This window comes from Orcinus orca, chromosome 20, assembly GCF_937001465.1.
Source record: "Orcinus orca chromosome 20, mOrcOrc1.1, whole genome shotgun sequence".
Taxonomy (NCBI): domain Eukaryota; kingdom Metazoa; phylum Chordata; class Mammalia; order Artiodactyla; family Delphinidae; genus Orcinus; species Orcinus orca.
The window spans coordinates 13,310,292-13,320,037 of NC_064578.1; the positions used below are offsets into that span (position 1 = coordinate 13,310,292).

At 45.2% G+C, this 9,746-nt stretch overlaps 1 protein-coding gene across 1 annotated transcript in view; it reads right to left on the reverse strand.

The window, feature by feature from the left end:
* Window positions 1–9,602, reverse strand: part of ST3GAL2 (ST3 beta-galactoside alpha-2,3-sialyltransferase 2) — a 106,774-nt gene extending 97,172 nt beyond the window's left edge. Inside the window, exon 1 of the mRNA XM_049703824.1 lies at window positions 9,436–9,602. The gene's annotated coding sequence lies outside the window, so the exon portion shown is untranslated. The remainder of the gene's footprint in view (window positions 1–9,435) is intronic.
* Window positions 9,603–9,746: the final 144 nt, after the last annotated feature.

Below are 9,746 nucleotides of genomic sequence, written 5' to 3' on the forward strand. Positions count from 1 at the left end.
GGACAGAGTTCTTTGGATTGTGGCTTAATGATTGATTTTTATGAATATGGATCTGATTTTAGCATGATCTTTTTTGTGAATGCTAGCACTGTTTTGCATTTTTTCCCGCATTTTTAACAATTTCTCTTTCCACCTCCATCCCCTCTGCCTTATGATTTTATTGGTAAGCAAAGAACTGCTATTTTAATTTGTCACCATTTATGTATATTTTGGAAGGTATGAGATCCATAAGCACAATGATCACTTCTATTCATTTGAAACTTCAGCAGAGTAGTATCTGCATGCTTTATGAAGTTGCCTGTATGGGAGCCCATGGGATGCCAGAAATGAACATTTCCTTGCTGCCACGGGCTGATGATACTGCTGCTATGAGAGAAAGGTTAGCTGTGGCACCAAGTCACATCAGTTTCACAAAAAAAAAGCAATTTGTAGCTTATTTTAGAAGTATGACTTTTATTTAGAGTTATAATAAAAGCTTGCATTCATAAGGCAAAAATAAAAAAATAAAAAAAATAAAATAAAAACTACACTCTTGGGACTTCCCTGGTGGTCCAGTGGTTAAGTCTCCGAGCTTCTACTGCAGGGGGCATGGGTTAAATCCCTGTTGGGGAAATAAGATCCTGCATGCCACGAGGGGCGGCCAAAAAAAAAAAAACAAAACAACCCACAAACAAAACCTACACTCTCAACACAAATAATTTTATTCACTCTCCTCCGTCCACATTAAAAGACTTAAACCCAATAATATAGTTTCTAACACCTCAAGGCCACATCCCTAGTTTGACCCTAACCCCCTTTAAACTGCCTGCCAGAGAAAGCTCCAGAATTTACTGTTTGTTCTAGACAACACCTGTAATAAGCTCCCCACCACCACCCCTTTCTTAGAGCCTATACTAAAAAGGGCTTACAACTGTGACTTCTTCCTGTCCCTTTGAGGTGTATATCAGATGTATATGTATTATGTGTCTTTCTCAAGGACCTGAAAGCCATTCCCTTGAAATGTAATCATTGGAATGGATAGGGCCTCTGTTTCCCAGGCTCTGTGGGTGGGTGGAGTCCTAACTTCAATTATTGCCAGCTAACAAATACAGCTGGCCTAATCAGCATTTACACTGACCAACCCTTTGTAATTTTTCACATCCCTGACTCAACGGAGCCCCTGCTCACCTCCCTCCATACTCCCTCATTCTCCCTTTAAAAGGCCCAGTCACCTCTGTGCAAATTGAAGTTGCAATATACTATTGCGATAGTACATTGGTTAAAATCTGTCCTTACTACTTTAACTAGTGCCTGGCTTTGTTTATCTTTGACAAAGTGGGTATGCGCTATGAGTTCTTGGGCCCCAGGCTCTAGCCTTCCTCCCATCCACCAAGGGCCAAAGGGCAAGTTATTGCTAGGTCCTTGGGCAAGTAGCCAAGAGGCCACCAGAGGCATTGGGCCCTAACTAATGTTGACCCTTGAATGCTTTTCTGGTTTTTTTTGGGTGTGTGTGTGTGTGTGTGTGTGTGTGTGTGTGTGTCCCCGTCACAGACCGTAGAGGGGCTAAGTTATCCACATGCAACCCCATGCTCTGCCCCTAAAACCAGCTGCCAGGCCCTTCCTGTAAGGGCTTTGCCTCTGTACCGGAGTCACATGCAATGGCAACATTCCCTCACAGGCAGAAGGTAATTAGCCTTTTTGAATTTACATCCATCTCCCAAAGCTCTGTTAGCAGATTACCCAGGCAGAATTAAGATGTCCTTTCATGGGCAAGACAGACAGACCCTCTCTATCCCTCAACTCCAACAGGAAGCCCCATCATCACCCTGACTACCTCCCAGTTAGATGTCAAATCGGTTTTTACCCATTTTCCCTTGCCGGTTGTGTTTTCCTATCCTCTCCACCCATCCAAATTCTGCCTGACTCTCCAAAGTCTACCTTGAGTTTTCCTTCTTCCACAAGGTTCTTCCCAACGCCTCAGCCGCACAGCCCCCGGTGAACATCACCCCTCGGGTAGCACTTGAATTTGCCTCATTCTCTTAAAAGCCTACCTTTGCTGGTGAGCATCCAGAGCAAGGAAAGCAGTGGAACAGGAAGTGAACATGGTGGATGTGAGCACCGGGCTTTGGAGGCAGACAGCTACTAAGTAGCAAGGTGCAAAGTGGAGCTGGCTCCCTCCCTCCCTGGCTTTCTGTTTGACCCATTTGGCAGCTCCCACCCTAATGGCCTGTGAGATCCAGAGCAAGGTACACAGTTCTTTGTTGTGTTAGTTTCAACTGTACAGCAAAGTGATTCTGTTATGGATATATATGTATTCTTTTTCAGATTCTTTTCCATTATAGGTTATTACAAGATATTGAGTATAGTTCCCTGTGATATACAGTAGGTCCTTGTTGTTTACCTATTTTATATACAGTAGTGTGTATATGTTGATCCCAAACTCCTAATTTATAATTTATAAAATGGTTTTTAAAAGTTTAGTCAGATCTCTACCTCATACCTAGCTAAAAACCAAAACCACAACAAGGGCTTCCCTGGTGGTGCAGTGGTTAAGAATCTGCTTGCCAATTCAGGGGACATGGGTTCGAGCCCTGGTCCGCGAAGATGCCACATGCCGTGGAGCAACTAAGCCCATGTGCCACAACTACAGCCCGCGAGCCACAACCACTGAGGCCTGAGTGCCTAGAGCCCATGCTCCTCAACAAGAGAAGCCTCGCAATGAGAAGCCTGCACACGGCAACGAAGAGTAGCCCCTGCTCGCCGCAACTCGAGAAAGCCTGTATGCAGCAACAAAGACCCAACACAGCCAAAAATAAATAAATAAATAAGTTTATTAAAAAAAAAAAACACAACAAAAACCAAGTCAATAGGAAAATGGATGAAAATTTTGCAATTTATATCAGGGTAAAAGGCTAATACAAAGTGCTCTGTACATCAGTAAGAAGATGACCAAGGAACAACAGCAAATGTGAAAAGAATATAAACGGACAGTTCACAGAGAAGGAAACACAAATGCCTGTGACATGAAAAGATGCAAAGCTTCACTCTTTTTTATGTTTTGTTGTTTTTGGCCATACCTCGTGGCATGCAAGATCTTAGTTTCCCTGGTACCTGTGCCCCCTACAGTGGAAGTGCATAGTCTTGACCACTGGACCACCAGGGAAGTCCGCTTCACTCTTTTTTTAAAAATTGTGCTAAAATACACATAAAACTTACCATCTTAATCTTTTTTTTTTTTTTTTTTGCGGTACGCGGGCCTCTCACCGCTGTGGCCTCTCCCGTTGTGGAGCACAGGCTCCAGACGCGCAGGCTCAGCGGCCATGGCTCATGGGCCCAGCCGCTCCGCGGCATGTGGGATCCTCCCGGACCGGGGCACGAACCCGTGTCCCCTGCATCGGCAGGCGGACTCTCAACCACTGCACCACCAGGGAAGCCCCATCTTAACCATTTTTAAGTGTACAGTTCCGTGACACTAAGTACATTCACATTGTTGTACAACAAACACTACCATTTATCTTCAGAACTTTTTGGTTTTCCCAAACTGAAACTACGTACGATTAAAGGATAACTCCCCACATTTTCCTCTCCTCCCAGCCTCTGACACCCAGCAGTCTAGTTTCTGTCTCTATGAATTTGACTATCAAGGCATGTAAGTATGAAGACAATATTTGTCCTTTTGTGTCTGGCTTATTTCACTTAGCATAATGTTCTCAGTGTTCATCCATGCTGTGGCATGTGTCAGGATTTCCTTCTTTTTTTAGGCTGAATAATATTCTATTGTATGTATATACCACATTTTATCCATTCATCCATTGATGGACACTTGGGTTGCTTCCATCTTTTGGCTATTGTGAACAATGATGCTATGAACATGGGTTTACAAATATCTCTTTGAGTTCCTGTTTTCAATTCTTTTGGATATATTCCAAAAGTGAAATTCCTGGATCATATGATAATTCTGTCTTTAATTTTTTTGAGGAGCCACCGTAATGTTTTCCACAGCGGCTGTACCATTTTACATTCCCACCAACAGTACACAAGTGTTCCAATTTCTCCACATTCTAACCAACACTTATTTTCTCAGACCTTCACTCTTAATAAAAGAAATGCAAATTAAAACCACACTGAGATATCATTTTTCACCTATCAGATTGGCAAAGATCAAAAAGCTTGATAGCTATCTTGGCAAGTGTGTGGGGAACAAGGATTCTCCAGCCACTGCCAATGTGGCTGGAAATCCATACAGCCTCTACGAAAAGAGACTTGGTAATATCTTCAAGTTGCACATGCACACACAATTTGACCTAGTAAGTTCTAGGAAGATATCCTATGCGCACATGTTCTTAGTTACATATAGAGATGGATATCTGTTATAGCATTGTAAGAAGATTAAAAATGATCTAAATGTTGATGATCCAGATTAAAAATTAAAAGAATGGAACTGGGGAAGCTTCAACTGATGGTGTCTCTTGTTATCATTACTTCACTAGATAACAGACTATTGGAGAGCAGAGGACCAGCTTTTGTAGGTCCAAACAGACCTTCCAGAAATGTTGATTAAATTAATTATTTCTTAGACTCTGGCAGAACTAAATTGGCAGATAGCTCAGGGAGGTAAAGTGCTTGGTCCACGGTCTTCCACAGAATGTGTACTACCTATTCCTATGTGTGTACTACCTATTCCTATGTGTGTGCCTATGTGGAAAGCCCACTGGCTGGCACTGTGAAAATTACTGATATAGAAGACTTAGACCCTATCTTCTTGGAGCTTGAAACCTAGTAAAGCACTCTGACAGACTTTAAAAGTGTTAAACTTTTTTTTACAGTCCTTTCAATTATATCAATGGAGACCATTGGTCTGGTGTATAAAGTAAGTCCCAGCTCAGAGAAACAGTTTCTCCAAAGTTATACAAAAAGGCAGAAGAAGAGTGCTGATTAAAACAGGAATCATAGGACTTCCCTGGTGGTCCAGTGGTTAAGATTCCACGCTTCCACTGCAGGGGGCTCGGGTTCGTTCCCTGGTTGGGGAGCTAAGATCCTGCATGCCCTGCGGCTTGACCAAAACCAAAAGTCATCCCCCCAAAACAAACAAACAAAAACCCCAAACAAACAAAAACATTTCCACCAACATTCCATGCGCTGGGTCAGCCTTCTACATTATAGGTCCTGTGAGATGCTCGCAAAAAAGGATTCCTTAACCTGTTTGTGAAATGCTTTATAGGTTAGCCTAGAGGTTCCCCATGCATATAGTTATTTTTTTCCTTAGCTGTGTCCACTGAGAAGGCCTGAGAACAGTGACACCCCATTAGCAACAAGCACACTGAGCTTGTCCTGATTGTTTTTTTAAATTGAGGTGAAATTCACATAACATAAAATTAACCATTTTAAAGCATACAATTCAGCGTATTTAGTACATTCACAATGTTTTGTAACCAGTACCTCTATCTAGTTCCAAAACATTTTTATCATCCCAAGAGAAAACTCTGTACCCATTAAGCGATCACCCCCCATTCTTCCCACCAGTCCCTGGCAACCATTAATCTGTTTTCTGTCTCTATGGATTTAACTATTCCAGACATTTCATATAAATGGAATCATACAATATGTAGTTATTTGTGTTTGAGTTCTTTCATTTTACATAATGTTTTCAAAACTCATCCATGTTGCAGTATGTATTAGTATTTCATTCTTTTTATGGCTGAATAATATTCCATTGTTTTTGTTTATCCAGTATATTAGTTTAAAAGTTGTGGGAAGAAAATAAACCTTTCTACCTTTGTTTAAGGGATCTGTACCTCCTTTACAGCAACACTTGTTAACATCCTATAGCAGCACCTTTTGAAACATACTGCATAAGATATTTGGCAAAGGCAAATCAGGCATTGGAGAAGATGGGCTACTTAATTATAAAGTACACTTATTAGCTCTCCAGAAAGGGTTAACTATTTGGTAATCCTATCAGGTCTGGGTTTTAGTTATTTAAAACCATACCAGGGGACTTCCCTGGTGGTGCAGTGGTTAAGGATCTGCCTAACAATGCAGGGGCCACGGGTTCGTGCCCTGGTCCGGGAAGATCCCACATGCCGCGGAGCAACTAAGCCCGTGCGCCACAACTACTGAGCCTGCGCTCTAGAGCCTGCAAACCACAACTAGTGAGCCCACGCTCTGCAACTACTGAAGCCCGTGCGCCTAGAGCCCGTGCTACGCAACAAGAGAAGCCACGGCAATGAGAAGCCCGCACACCACGACGAAGAGTAGCCCCCGCTCGGCGCAACCAGAGAAAGCCCGCGCACAGCAATGACCCAACACAGCCAAAATAAATAAATTAATAAATTTATAAAACCATACCAGGGACTTCCCTGGCGGTCCAGTGGTTAAGACTCTGCACTTCCACTGCAGGGGGCACAGGTTCGATCCCTGTGGGATCCCTAATAGCCTGCAAGCTGTGTGGTACGGCAAAAAATAAAAGCAAACAAACAGGGCTTCCCTGGTGGCGCAGTGGTTGAGAGTCCACCTGCTGATGCAGGGGACACGGGTTCGTGTCCCGGTCCGGGAAGATCCCTCATGCTGCGGGGCGGCTGGGCCCGTGAGCCATGGCCGCTGAACCTGCGCGTCCGGAGCCTGTGCTCTGCAGCGGGAGGGGCCACAACAGTGAGGGGCCCGTGTACCGCAAAAAAAAAAAAAAAAAAAAAGCAAACAAACAAAAACATATCAGCTGCTTCAATTTCTCCTTGGAAGACCCAGTAGGAGAATTTAATATCCTCTCCCCAATTTCTTCATCCAGTTCCCATCTCTTTGCCAGTCCCCTGGCAGTAAATACTCTTGGTTATATACCTTTACAGGGATGGTTGCACCCATTCCCCTGCTGTTGTGAGTGCTGGCTGCTAATGTCTCATAGATGCACCCTTCTCTGAAGAACTGGTATCAGTCCCTGTGAGCTGCTTTGCCTGGAAATGCCCTCCTTTCCCTACCTCCCCTTGGCCTGCCCACAGCCCACGAATGACTGATGTGGGGTAAAAAGTCCAGCTTCCTTGCTTCTAAGAGGGATAAACCTTGTGATGTATTTTATGCTCCAGAGCTCCCCAGAGGATCAGACTGAGGCTAGACTTAGCTGAACCGACATCTTTGCTTGGCTTCTTCCCCTGCCCTATCCTGCCTCCCTCACTGCCCTAAGAGATCATTTGCACAAGAATCCCTTTCTCAGGCTCTGAGAACTCAACCTAAGTCATCTAGGGAACTCAACCTAAGATATCCCTGTGGGTAGTCCTGGCTCCCAGAGGGATTTCCTGCTACCAGCAGCCTCATATCTCATGCAGGGTCCTGCAGATTGTACCTCCTCCAAGAAGCCTTCCAGACTTGCACTCTTACATTTTGGCAGAATGATTGTTTAATAAGGAAGTTGGATGCCTACTCCGTGCCAGACCCTTTATATGCATTGGCTCAATGAATCCTCCCAACAACCTGGTTAGGCAAATACTGTTGTGTTCTTACTGAGGAAGAAAGCTGAGCTCAAAGAATTTGAGTGGCTTGCTCACACTGTCAGAAAGTGATGAGAACTGGGGAGGAGTTGTCTGATTCCAAACCCTGTATTTAACTACTAGAATGTACTCTATATTATAGCATCAGAATGTTTTTTCATGGCTCTGTCTACCCCAGACCGTGGGGTGGAGAGCTACATGCTTTTGTGTCTGCTGCTGAGGGCTTTATCTTATTAAAAAGCCTTCTGGGGCTTCCCTGGTGGTGCAGTGGTTGAGAGCCTGCCTGCCGATGCAGGGGACATGGGTTCGTGCCCTGGTCCGGGAAGGTCCTACATGCCGCGGAGCGGCTGGGCCCGTGAGCCATGGCCGCTGAGCCTGCGCATCCGGAGCCTGTGCTCCGCAACGGGAGAGGCCACAACAGTGAGACGCCCGCGTACCGCAAAAAAAAAAAAAAAAAAAAAAAAAGCCTTCTGTGAGTATCTTTGCTAGAGTGGCCTTGGAGCCACTCCCTACGTGGCCAGCATGCCCGCCCTAGGAGGCCCTTGGCCTCTTAGCTCCTCGGAGCTGTTTTCCTTGAGCCCCCGCCACGCTGCGGCTGCAGGCATCCCTGCCTTCCACTCCACTGCAGAGCGGGGATCTGCGTTGCTGAGAAGAGCAGCAGTGGGAGGCAGCTCATCTCTTCCCTGGAGGCCTGCTGGGTTCACAGTAGAAGAGAGCAGGTGCTGAAGAGGGGGAAGGAGGATGAGACCTGGGCCAAGTGAAGAGGGGGGATGACTCTAGTGGGAGAAGACTGAGAGAAGGAGAGAGATTTGGGGGAGGAGGTGGGGTAGTAGGAGCTGAGTAGGGGACTGCTCTTTATTCATTCCTTCATTCAACAAATTGTTCGGAATTCCCTGGTGGGAGAGTGGTTAGGACTCCACGCTTTCACTGCCGAGGACCCAAGGTCCAGGGTTGATCCCTAGCTGGGGAACTAGGATCCCGCAAGCCATGTGGTGTGGCCAAAAAAACCCAGAAAAACAAAAAAACAAACAATACAAATCCAAATTGTTTTAACCACCTACAATGTCCTAGGCACGTTCTAGTGACTGAGGATATAATAGTGAACAAACCATTGATCCAGCTTTAAGGAGTCCGAATGGGAATAACAACAATCATCATAATAATGGTTAATATTTTTGGAGAATTTACTATGGAGGCAAGAATTTATTTATCTTATCCTCATAAGAATCTTAGGCATTTGACACTATTATTACCCCATTTTACAGATAAAGACAAGGAGGCAGAATAGCCAAGTGACTGGCCAAGGTTACACAGAGTTAGAGCAGAATCCCTCATCTTCTCTGAGACTGACCGCTTGGGCCTCGCAGGCTCTCTATTAAGGACACAAGATTTGGCAAGTATATTCTCATAAGAAAAATTCAAACAATACAAATAAAGCTCAAGTTCTCCCTGCCTATCCCATCCCTGGCAGTCTCCACCTCAGAGGGTGCTCCTTCCAGTCCGGTTCCTATCCACATGTACTATATGTCCGCATACATTATTTTTGACATGAGTAGATTCTCATACATAATGTTCTTTAACAAAGTGTCTTGAACACTTTTCCCTATTGAACATGTAGATCTAGCTCATTATTTCTAACTGCTGCATAGTATTCCATTGCATGGATGTGCCTAGTTTATTTTCCCAGTACCCCGGAGAGAGAGTTTCCAGTTTTCCGCTATTACGAACAATGCTGCCATTCATAACTTTTCCAAAAAAGCCACAGATCTTTTTCCCACTACAGAGTTGAAAAGTTTCTACCGGAAGGACCCACATAATGAACCCGCGAAAGCATGGCCAATTGCCAATCCAACGGTAGTCGCTTACGCTCGAACACCTGTGGGGTTTTTTCCTCCGGGTTTGATTTGTTTCTCTTCGGGGAAACGCGGCGGCAGCACGCCCCCCGCCAGGGGGTTAAACAAACGAACAAAGCACAAACCTGGAACACCGAGTCTCAGAAAACGAGTTTTGTCTTTACAACCCACTGGTCCCTCTGGGAGTTGTAGTTTTGCTGCCCAGCGGAGCCGCCTTCTCACCTCACCTCCCTTCTCGAAGGGAAGAATCACTGCCCTTTAGGAAAGCGCTGCCCTGACTATCTCCGCTGGCTCAGGCGATAGCTCCGAGCTATCGGGGAGGACAAGCCAGGGCGAGCGGAGGGCTGAAACTACATTTCCCAGGGTGCGCCGCGAAGGCACGCACAGCCCCGCGTTCAAGATCCTGCTGTGCCGAGAGCCGGCGGAGGCACGTATA